Source organism: Cololabis saira, chromosome 1, assembly GCF_033807715.1.
Source record: "Cololabis saira isolate AMF1-May2022 chromosome 1, fColSai1.1, whole genome shotgun sequence".
Taxonomy (NCBI): Eukaryota; Metazoa; Chordata; class Actinopteri; order Beloniformes; family Belonidae; genus Cololabis; species Cololabis saira.
In genome coordinates this window covers 6,042,205-6,054,653 of record NC_084587.1, presented here as the reverse complement: position 1 = coordinate 6,054,653, position 12,449 = coordinate 6,042,205, and positions in this window count along the sequence as shown.

The window sequence follows — 12,449 nt, the reverse complement described above, 5'->3', positions numbered from 1 at the left end:
AGAAGGAAGGAAGGAAGGAAGGGAGGAAAGAAGGAAGGAAGGGAGGAAAGAAGAAAAGAAGGAAGGAAGGAAGAAAAGAAGGAAGGAAGGAAGGGAGGAAGGGAAAAAAGAAGGAAGGAAGGAAAGAAGGGAGGATAGAAGGAAGGAAGGGAGAAAAGAAGGAAGGAAGGAAAGAAGGAAGGAAGGGAGAAAAGAAGGAAGGAAGGAAAGAAGGGAGGAAGGAAGGAGAGAGCAGGAGGAAAGAAGGAAGGAAGGAAGGAAGGAAGGAGAGAGCAGGAGGAAAGAAGGAAGGAAGGAAGGAAGGAAGGAAGGAGGAAGAGGAAGGAGAATTAGGTCATTTTGACCCAAAGACAGTACCAGGGTTAACTGACTTTCCCTCTGTTTTATCTGAGAGTTGAGCTAATTTTCTTGGAATCGTTCCCTCTGAGGACGACTGTCAGGTCGGAAACTCGGAAAGCTGCTCGATTATTCAGCACATTTGCTTTGGTTTCGTGAGCGTCGCGGGTCGAAGGTCGAGGGCAGGACTTTCTCCTTCTTTCAACTTTAATACTTGGCAATGATTCAGACGCAGAGTCTCCGCTGATGCAGAGTAACGTCTCTGTGTGTCGTCTTGCTGCACGCTGCCTTCAAACATAGTGAGGAAGAGCTTGTGGCAGGTCACACTCTCATTCACCCAGTTATTTCTGACATTTCAGTCGGTGCAGCCAAACATCTGTTTGTATTGGCCGAGTCCAAGCGTGTGCAGACATGGTGAGCACATCAGTCAGCTACCTTTTACAGTTTGATGGAGAAAGTGTTCGCTGAGATTTGGGGGTGAAGCTGGAGCCGGAGCGGTCAGGTGAGGTTCACCCCCTCGTTGGTGAATCGGATCAAACATCTGGAGCAGGTGTCGGGTCTGGAGTTGGAAGGTGAAGAAGTGGGTCGTCAGTCTGAGGAAAATATGAATCCAAGAGAGAGACGGCACATAAAGGTGGGTGATCGCAGGATCTTTTCCACGGTGAAAAAAAACCCTCCAGAAGTCAAGAATACTTTGGCCAAAGATGGTTTTCCATTGATCGTGATCGGCACTGAAGTGACGTCTCTTTGAATCTGAATACTGAGGGTTCACAACTGAGGGTTCAAACTGCCGATTCAGGAGCAGGAAAGACTCTTTGGACAGATGTGTCAAACACGGTGGAGGCGGTGTTATGGTACGGCGCGTACGGCTGCCAGTGGAGACGCTTCACCGGTGATTATTGATGACGAAGGTCACAAGATGGACTCCGAGGCGTACAGAACTATTCAATTCAATTCAATTCAATTTTATTTATATAGCGTCTAATACAACAAAAGTTGTCTCTAGGATCTTTCCAGAGACCCAGAACATGAACCCCCGAGCAGTTATTACATAAACAATGGCAGGTAAAAACTCCCCTAGTGGGAGAAAAACCTTAAGCCAAACAGTGGCAAGAAAAACTCCCCTTTAGGAGGGAAGAAACCTTGAGCAGGACCAAGCTCATAAGGGGGGACCCTCCTGCCGAGGGCCAGACTGGGGGTCAGGGACGGCAACAGCACAGCAGGCAGGTGGAAGCAGCAGCGGGATGACCAGGGGTGGGGACCGCAGGCCAGCATGCAGCTCCCGAAGCTCCGGCCCAATCAGCAAGTCCCAGGTTGGGGTGCAGGGTCGGGGAAAGGTTGAGAAGGGGCAGGGCCAGGGAGAGGAGTCTTGAGGGACAAACCTCTCCCCCGCCTGCCTGGGCCGTTACCCTGACCGGGCCGTTACCCTGCCCCTCTCACTCCCACGCTGCAGGTTCCCGTGTCCGGCAGAGGATGCTGCAACATGGACAAAAGAGAAAAAAGGGAGGAGAAGGGGGGACCAGCACAAGAAACTACAGGAGCGACTCTAACACACTACAGTTTACACTCCCTAGAGATTTACCAACACCAGCTAGAGGTTTACTAAACACTAACTATAGGCTTTACTAAACAGAAATGTTTTAAGTTTAGTTTTAAAGGTGGAGGTGGTGTCAGCCTCCTTAACCCAGATTGGAAGTTGGTTCCATAGTAATGGTGCCTGATAGCAGAACGCCCGCCCTCCAAATCTACATTTGGATTCTCTAGGAACTACGAGTAAAACCTTCACTCTGAGAACGGAGAGCTCTGACAGGAACATAAGGCACTATCAGGTCGTGCAAATAATGCGGAGCTAAGCCGTTTTGGGCTTTATACGCAAGTAATAAAATTTTAAATTGGATTCTGAATTTTACGGGTAACCAATGGAGCGACGCTAACACTGGAGAGAGTTGGTCTCTCCTGCTGATTCCTGTCAGTACTCGTGCTGCTGCATTTTGGATCAGCTGGAGCCTATTCAGCAAATTACTTGGACTATATCTTCTGCTCCTATTCAGCCAAAAGCTTCAAAGCTGTGAGGAAACACCGAAGTGTTCACGATAATGAAGGCAAAAAGCTAATCTTTACCATCTTTGTTCAGGGCACCAGGCAATTGAACAGTTTCTTCCCCCAGGCCACCACCCTCTAAAATAAATTCAATTTTATTTGTATAGCGTCTAATACAACAGATTTTGTCTCTAGACGCTTTCCAGAGACCAGAACATAAACATAAACCCCCAAGCAGTTATTACATAAACAATGGCAGGTAAAAACTCCCCTAGTGGGAGAAAAGCCTTAAGCCAAACAGTGGCAAGAAAAACTCCCCTTTAGGAGGGAAGAAACCTTGAGCAGGACCAGGATCATCCTGCCGGAGGCCAGACTGGTGGGTCAGGGACATCAGCAGCACACCAGACATCCACACAGGCAGGTGGAAGCAGCAACGGGATGACTGGCAATGGTGGGGGGGGTGGACCGCAGGCCAGCACGCAGCTCCCGAAGCTCCGGGCATCATAAAGGCATCTCAGCCTGGGAAAGCTGTCCAAGTATGTGGTCATTCGCACCCCTTTTCCACCAAACCAGTTCCAGGGCTGGTTTGGAACCGGGCTTTCTGTTTCCACTGACAAACAACTGCTTCCAGGCCAGAAGAACCGGTTCCAAGGTAGCACCAACTCTTTGCTGGACTAAAGGAAAGAACCGCTAACGTAAGCGATGGGGGAGGAGTTATTAAGACCAACGGCAACAGCAAGACTGGGAGACTGAGACATTTTCAAATAAGAATCTGGATGCAGCAAAGCAGCAGTGGTCTTTACGGTCACTTAATTACTGGTTTATCAATTGCAACTTGTTTTATTGCTTAATGATTTTTATCTAGCTCAGTCGTATCTTTTCATGTTGTGTTTTTGTTGGTATGGATGTCATATCTTGTCTCCTTTGTCTGCTGGTGTCCGATTCTGTGTCTGGCATTAATTTGCCGCGGGGACGAATGGTGGAAATTAGCCTCTGGCTACAACCATGCATATTTACACTTGTGTCTATTAATGTGTACAGTCACTGTTTAACAAATAAAAGTGAATTGAATTGAGGATTCACATGCCTGTAAAGGGTCCATAAGAGCCTTTTATACGCCAGGGACGTGTTTAAATATTAATTTGTCGCCTCATCTGCAGAACAAAATAACATTTCATGGATAGATTGGTGAAGTTGCGTCCTCGATAGGATTTATTTCCACATCTGGCTACGTGTGGTGGAAACGATGTGTTGTCGGTATCCCAGCATGCTCGTGCCTGCGTCCACACTTCCTCAATAACTAAGATCTATAAAAGGAGAACCAGATGTATATACGGTTATGTAAATCTGGTTAGGATGATGTCACATACAGGTTTAGTCATGAAACTGTACAGACGTTAATGCATCTGGGCCCAGTTACGTTCTCACAGGAGCAATCAGCGCCGTCCGTCAATCCTGGACGCGGCTCTGAAGCCACTTCCAAACTATTTGGAGTCCGTCACTCCAGAATAAGAAAGATTATTCACACAAGTGGGAAACGTTTAACCAAGTTGCCAATCTCCCCCGTGAGTGGACGTCCCGGCGGGTTCACGTCCAGGTCAAGATCGTCAAATATTCAGAGGAATTGCAAACAAATCCAAGAAATCCTTCAGCAGAAACTCAACCGGTGAGTTAAACGTTCAAAGTTCACGACGGCACCAGCGGAGAAAGACTTCCTGTTGGGAACGGCTGCCGAGGAAAAGGCTTTGCTCCGTAAAAGTATCCATCACAGCTAAAGTTTTGCAAATTTACAAAAGAAAAACCACGAAACGTGACATGAGGGGCGACCATGTGAGGACCCGGGTACCACGAACTCCTCCGTTTACCAAATAACTATAGATCCACAAGACCCAACGAAAAACCCCAGGGGAGGCTGAAATGAAGTAAAACAGGAACAATGAGCCCAAACATGCAAGTAGATCTACAAAGAGGAGTTTTAATGGTTCTTTTGACAATGGCCACGGTTACATGATGTTTTTTAATTCAGAATTAATTATTCCAAATTAAATAATTCAGAATTAAACTATTTTCCTTTGAGTTTACATGGAAATAGTAATTCCGAATTGAGGTTTACATGGAAAACACGTTTGATCGGCTTTATCCAATTCCTCTTAAGGTCTGGGGGTTGGGAAGGTTCTGATTGGATAGGGGGCGGACCGGAAGTTACTTCTACCGGAAGAAAAACAAACTTATGTTGACTAAATTATTATTTATTAAATAAATGGTCTCTGCTCTTGACCAGCGTTTACTGCGTGCTGCATCTTCCAGCCCAGCGTGGAATATAAGCGTCATGGAGACAGACGGGTGAGGGAACGAGCAGAAAGAAAGACCGGAATTAATTTAAAGTGGAATGAGTGTATACATGATCGCGGAATTATTCTATTCGGATTTAAAATCGGAATAAACCAGCCACTTACTTCGGAATTAAGTTTAATTCGGAATGGCCATTTTTCATTCAGAATTAGGTGTTTACATGGTCATTTTTACTCATTTTAAATCGGATTTAAAAAGAAGGAAGGAAAGAAGGAAGGAAGGAAGGAAGGAAGGAAGGAAGGAAGGAAGGAAGGGAGAAAAGAAGGAAGGAAGGAAAGAAGGGAGGAAGGGAGAAAAGAAGGAAGGAAGGAAAGAAGGGAGGAAGGGAGAAAAGAAGGAAGGAAGGAAGGAAGGAAGAAAGGAAGGAAGGAAGGAAGGAAGGAAGGAAGGAAGGAAAGAAGGGAGAAAAGAAGGAAGGAAGGAAGGAAGGAAGGAAGGAAGGAAGGAAGGAAGAAAAGGAAATAATGTACGAGGGGAGAAAAGAAGGAAGGAAGAAGGAAGGGAGAAAAGAGGAAGGGAGAAGGAGAGAGCAGGAGGAAGGAAGGAAGGAAGGAAGGAAGGAAGGAAGGAAGGAAGGGTAATTTTTACTCATTTTAATTTTTATTTTACTCGGATTTAATTTTAATTCTGAATTAAAGAGGAATTAAACTTCCCATGTAAAACCCCCTCATTGAGACCTCAAACCGACCGAGATGCTGTTGAGGGTCTAACAGGTTTAACAACAGCTCTCCAAACCAACGAATAGTGCCCTAGTTTTTCCTCCACGTCACTCGATTTTAGTCAAGTGAAAAAAATTACAGGATTGTGAAAAAGAAAGAAAAACCCTGTTCAGTTTGATTCTTCCTCTATTAGTCACATGACTGGAAAATAAAGGAAGTCCCCCTCGTTTAGAGGCCGTGACCTCTGGGGGGGGCAGCTCAGATGCAGATGGTTTAACTCGTTCAAGCTCCCAGAAAGTAATTAATGGTCAGTCTCTCCAAGGTTGAACACAGAGAAAACTATTTACATTTTTTATCATCAATAAAAATCGGTGGCATCATTTAAATTTCCATTTTGCCCCCATCTTTCCACCACAACATAAAAAGCATTTATTCAACATTTCTTTCTCTTCATGACATATTTCAAGTGGCAGCTTGACATTTCTCACTCCGACACCTTGAAGCCATGTCGATTTATATTTATTAAATTCTTACTATTAATTTATTTTAATTATGTCAAGTGTTTTTTTTTTATTTCATATTTAACAATGAGGGTGCGACTGGAACAAATAGTATTGAGTTCAGAAGTTTTTTACTTCGTCCTGCTCCTTTTTCGTGTTGGAAACTGGAAGAAGGAAGTGATTTGATCAAAGGGGTTTAGACTTTGCTGCTCTGTGGTTGGCTGGTTCTGGAGGCTCGTCTCCTCGTCCAATCCAGTGATGCCAGAAAAGGGAGAAAACTACATCTGGTGGCACCGGAGGAGAAGAAACTACAACTCCCAGCCTTTCGTCTTGGTTTCTCACGTTCTTGCTCCGAACACTTGGTCCACCGAGCAACTAAAGAAACTTATTGACCACATTTATCATACAAAATGAAGATGGCAGATAAATATATTTGAAAGATGAGGGGTCATTATTCAGAAATTAAATATGAAACTTTACTGATAAATAACAAAATTACGTTAGAGTATTAGAGCCATGCAGGAGAAAAAAATATTTTAGAGGAAGATTTTTTTTCATTATGCACTTCGAGAAAAAAGTTTTTTTATTCTTGAAATAGTATTTCAACATTAATCTCGACATTTCAACTTTTTTTTCGAAGTGCACAATAAAAAAAAATCTTCCCCTCTCAAATATTTTTTATCCTGCATGGCTCTAATATTCTATTATTCTATTCTATCTATCCCGGTGTATTCATACTGCTTAATGTAGTGTGCATTAATATGCATTGTCCCGTCTAAATAAACTTTGAAACTGAAACTATTCCGTACAAAATAAACCAAAGAAAATGGATGATGAAAAGTTAAAAGATGGGATGGAAAGTACAATTTTTTCACACGACACATTCGCTATTATATTTATTAATTCTCATCTACTTTGTTTACAATGGTACATTTATTATTTAGTGATTATTATTGTTCTTTTTTGTGTTATTTATTTATTGTTCTGCTGTTTTATTTATTTAGTGCTTATGTTTGAAATAAAAGAAATAAATAAAATCAACGTGGTCCATCGAGCAACTAGAGAAAACTTATTGACCACATTTATGGCAGATAAATGCATTTGAAAGATGAGGGATAATTATTCAGACATGAATATTGTATTTGACATGAAAAAAGAAACCCTACTGATCAATAACAGAATAAACCAAAGAAAATGGATGATGAAAAGTTAAAAGATGACATGGAAAGTTACATTTTTCCATCCTAACATATAAAACATTTGCAATTATATATATATACTTTGTTTACAATGGTACATTATTGTTCTTTTTTATGTTATTTATTTATTGTTTTATTAGATATATCAAATCATACCGCTCAAAAAGATTTATTTAGTGCTTATGTTCGAAATAAAAGATATCAAATCAACGTGGTCCGCCAAGAAACTAAAGAAACTTTCTCTAGTTAAAAGATGACATGGAAAGTTAAATCTTTCCAGCCTAACACAACACATTTGCTATTATATTTCTACTTTGTTTACGATGTTACATTTATTATTTAGTGATTATTATTGTTCTTTTTTATGTTATTGATTTATTGTTCTGCTGTTTTATTTATTTATTTAGTGCTTATGTTCAAAATAAAATATATCTTCACTTTACTTTATTTCATTCATTAAAAGAAAAACAATACAGTTCAATATATTACAACAAATCTCTTTCCTTGAATGAAAGGGAACAGAAAGAAGACTAAGCTTATTTCATCTGTCCCTTTTTCCTAAGAAATCAAATTTCAATTAATGTAATAATACATTTTTTTTTAAATGACAAATTATGCAATTTAAAAAAACCCAAAAAAACACTTTCCATCATATCAAATCAAATCACTCAGAAGATCAAACAGAAGCTGCATGAACCAACAAAACTATAACTATTATCACAGTTTCAGGGCAGGTCGGTGCAGAGTTGACGACTCTGGGAATCATCGTTCCCTCTGGGAGTCGATTCCCCCCTCGGTTTCCTTTGTGATCCCGAACCAACTTTTCAGAGTTCTGTGTTCTGCGTTTGCCGATCTGCTGCCCCGGTTGCATCATGTGGAGGACTGTTCCCTAAATGATGCAACCGCCTCCCCTCAGCCTGTAAAGCGTAACATTTAAAAGGCTGACAGAGAAAGTGCACGTCTGCAGCGGCCCTGCGCCGGTAGAAGGGCGTGGCGGCGACCGCAGCCATGATGGACGCCGCTAATCAGGGATTTTATTTATTTATTTATTTATTTTGTGCATGGTAGTGCATAGTTTGACAATATTACAGTAGTACATTTGTACACTTCAATCTACACACCCATGACGGAAAAGGAGCAGGATGAAGACAAGTCTTATTTTACCTGCCCCTTATTAAATACCAAAACAAAAAGAACAGTCAATGTAACCAATATTTACAATAAAATATACACTTAAATAGAAACCAACCACATATATCAATAGTACTGTTTAAAGGAGCCGTCTGTAAGAAATGTCCAAAACTGGTACTGCAGTCACTTTCAAAATATTGTTGAGCGGCGTGTACCCTCCCCCTCCTCCCCCCGACCAGAGGTTGCCAGGTAGGCTGCAGAATGCAGCAGGAACGTAGGCTGCCATGGCTGCGATAATTAGAGCCGAGCTGGCAACCCGGATGCCGAAACAATACTGACTTGGTGATTGGGAGATAGGTGGAGGGTGGAGCTTCAGAAACAATACTGACTTGGTGATTGGGAGATAGGTGGAGGGTGGAGCTTCAGAAACAATACTGACTTGGTGATTGGGAGATAGGTGGAGGGTGGAGCTTCAGAAACAATACTGACTTGGTGATTGGGAGATAGGTGGAGGGTGGAGCTTCAGAAACAATACTGACTTGGTGATTGGGAGATAGGTGGAGGGTGGAGCTTCAGAAACAATACTGACTTGGTGATTGGGAGATAGGTGGAGGGTGGAGCTTCAGAAACAATACTGACTTGGTGATTGGGAGATAGGTGGAGGGTGGAGCTTCAGAAACAATACTGACTTGGTGATTGGGAGATAGGTGGAGGGTGGAGCTTCAGAAACAATACTGACTTGGTGATTGGGAGATAGGTGGAGGGTGGAGCTTCAGGCCAAAACAAAAAATGACAACATAAACATCAGTTGAGGGCTGCAACTCCTCTTTTTAAACTGGAATATCCTGGCTTGAGTGCTGTTGTCAGTGACATAAGTATTTGAAATGAACATGATTTTTAAATGTCTGTTGACATATCGGGGTCATTTTATGATTCGTTTTATTATTGCTCTTACATACAGCTCCTTTAAGTCCCAGCCTATTCATGATCATATAACTTAAATATTTTATCTTTATACATTTTTTTGAACCTAAGTAAATTTGTACATTCCTTTAAATCATTCTGTAGAGAGTTCCACAGTTTTACTCCCACAACGATATACACATCTGCTTGAGAGTGGTCCTTGCATACTGATGTTTGAAACTATATTTCCTTCTATGATCTATAACATCTGGATTCAAAAAAACAAACAAACTGCTGTAGATTACTTGGTAATACTTTTCTTTTTGCCCTATGCATAACTAATAATGTCTGTAACTCAACTATTTCTTTAAATTTGATAAGTCCTGAATGAATAAATAATCTGTTGGTGTGTTCTCTGTAATTTGCTTTATGAATGATCCTCACCGCTCTTTTCTGCAGAATAAACATGATGACTCAGCGTCGAGGCCTCGACTATCTCAGCGAGAAATAAAAGAGGGTGGGAGTGACAACCTGTCGCCCCACGGCCCGCGCCCCGCGCCCACGTTCATTCCTGTGGAGCCACTCAGCCCGGCCGGAGGAGACCAGCGGTTGGTGAGACCCGGTTCTGAACCCACACCCCAGCTCCGGGCCGGAGTGAGTCAGAGGAATTTCCCTGAACGGATCTTTTACCAGAGACGGTTATTTCTGCTTCCTACTGGAGATGGAGTAACCCGAGTCATGTGCATCCGAGCCTGCAGGTTTCAGCCCAGGACACGCCCTGGACGACATCAGCAATCACCACCTCCCCCCCGCCCCGCGGGTCGTACCTGGAGAACCCGGGACTGTCATTTTACTCTCAAGGTGCATCAACTGTTCGGGGTTAAACAAGCAAACGCTTCCCGCTCAAGACCCGACATGAGCGGACATGAAGACGTGAGTCCCAACAAGCCGATCTGCAGTATTTAGTATTAGGGCCATGCAGGAGAAAAAATATTTTTTATTGTGCACTTTGATAAAAAAGAAAAAAGTCGAAATGTCGAGATTAATGTTGAAATACAATTATGAGAATAAAGTCGAAATTTCGTGAAGTCGGAATTTCGCCTTTTTTCTCAACATTTCAACTTTTTTGTCAACATTTCGACTTTTTTCTCGAAATTGTACCTCAATATTAATCTCGACATTTTGACTTTTTTCTCAACATTTTGACTTTTTTCTCGAAATTGTATTTCAACATTAATCTCAACATTTCGACTTTTTTCTCAATATTTAAACTTTTTTCTCAACATTTCGACTTTTTTCTCAACATTTCGACTTTCTTCTTGAAATTGTATTTCAACATTAATCTCGACATTTCGACTTTTTTCTCGAAGTGCATAATGAAAAAAAATCTTCCTCCCTCTAAAATATTTGTATTTTTCTCCTGCCTGGCCCTAATACTCTGCTGTAACATCCCGACTGACAACACGACCTGTGTGTGTTTAAGTGTGTGTGTGTGTGTGTGTGTCCTGGTATCTGTGTGATAGACGGACAGACGGCTGGACTGGAGGCTTCACAGCCAGTCAACGGTTCACAAAATAATTATTACCGTATTTTCCGGACCATAAATTGCTCCGGACTACAAGTCGCACCAGCCATAAAATGCATAATAAAGAAGGAAAAAACATATATAAGTCGCACTGGAGTATAAGTCGCAGTTTTGTGGGAAATTTATTTAATAAAATCCAACACCAAGAACAGACATGTGATCTTGAAAGGCAATTTAAAATAAAGATAGAATAAAGGCAACAACAAGCGTAATAATTGTACGATTTGCTTACGTTACATGACACAACTGAGAACCTGCCTGGTATGTTACCATAACATATAAAGAGTTATTCAGATAACTATAGCATAAATAACATGCTAAGAAGTTTACCAAACCATCCTTGTCACTCCAAATAACTAAAATCCAATGAAATCTTCATCTTCGGTGTCACTTTTAAACAACTCCAGTAACTCCGGAGGTGGTTTAGTGTGAAATGAACATGTGAAATGATAAACCGGTAATAAGGTGTTAATAATTTCACACATAACTCGCTCCAGAGTATACAGTAAGTCGCATCCCCGGCCAAACTATGAAGAAAAACGCGACTTACTCTATAGTCCGGAAAATACGGTAGGTTACTATTAATTTCTGCAACATTTAACTATGTCAAGTTTTTTCTTTTCTTTCATATTAAACAATGAGGGTCCGACTGGAAAAAAAATGTAAGTTATTGGATATTTTTATAAGGGGGACTGAAATTTGTAGACGGTCCCTAAATAAGCGTCATGCAGCCAGTTGTATATTGAGATCAATGTCTTTTGTGCAGTTAAGAGTCTCGTTTTGATGACGATGGGCTTGTAGCTTGTTGTTTATGTTTCAGTGGTTGGACAGAAGCAACATTCATGCGTTTACGTCTCTTTATTTAGGAGTTATTGACCGCAGAGGGGGGAATCTACGAATATCTGTCCAACTTTACCGGACATGCACAACTTACTTTCCTGCGTCACTTGGGACTCAATTTGAATTATGTTACACTTTTTCCGGGGCCGCATGAAAACAAAGATGCAATGTCCTTTTTTCTTTATAATTTTAATTAAGTCACAGAATTAGCAATTATGAAGAAGAAAATGAAAATGCAGTTTGGATAAGTTATTATTAATTTTATTTTTGACCCGGTCTTTGTACGTTTTAACCGTATAGAAACGTAATTCTCGTCAGTTGTGTGAAATAAGACCTGGAAACAGGCATTGTGGCATAGAATTGTTTAATTCACCGTACAAATTGTTACAGATTACTTGTGTAATACTGTATTTGACCCGGTCTTTGTACGTTTTGACCGTGTAGAAACGTAATTCTTGCCATTGTAACATTGAGATGTACCTGCTGTACTCTACTGCCCTTACTTTTTAACAACTTTTACTATTTTACCTCTTTTCTTATCATTTTATTTCATTTTATTTGTTATTTACTGTTTAATTGTGTCTTAAGCACTTCTAATTACCTTGTGTTGAATTGTGCTATACAAATAAACTTGCCTTGCCTTATGAGTCAAAAAAATGCGTCTTTATTCCGCAAATAAAAAAACATTTCTTCTAATCCATTGTAATTTGAATGATGGTGCAGAATTGCTTCCGTAGTAAAAGGCCTGCAGCCGTAGGTGTGTGGTTACGTTTGACTGACGTGAGGAAGGATCTGAGCAGAAATGCATGAATGCGTCAGAGACGGACTGAAGCTGAGAGCGTGAACGTGAGACGGAGAGGAAGATTACAGGCTGCAGGGAGAAAAGTCGAGGCGGTGTTTAAAA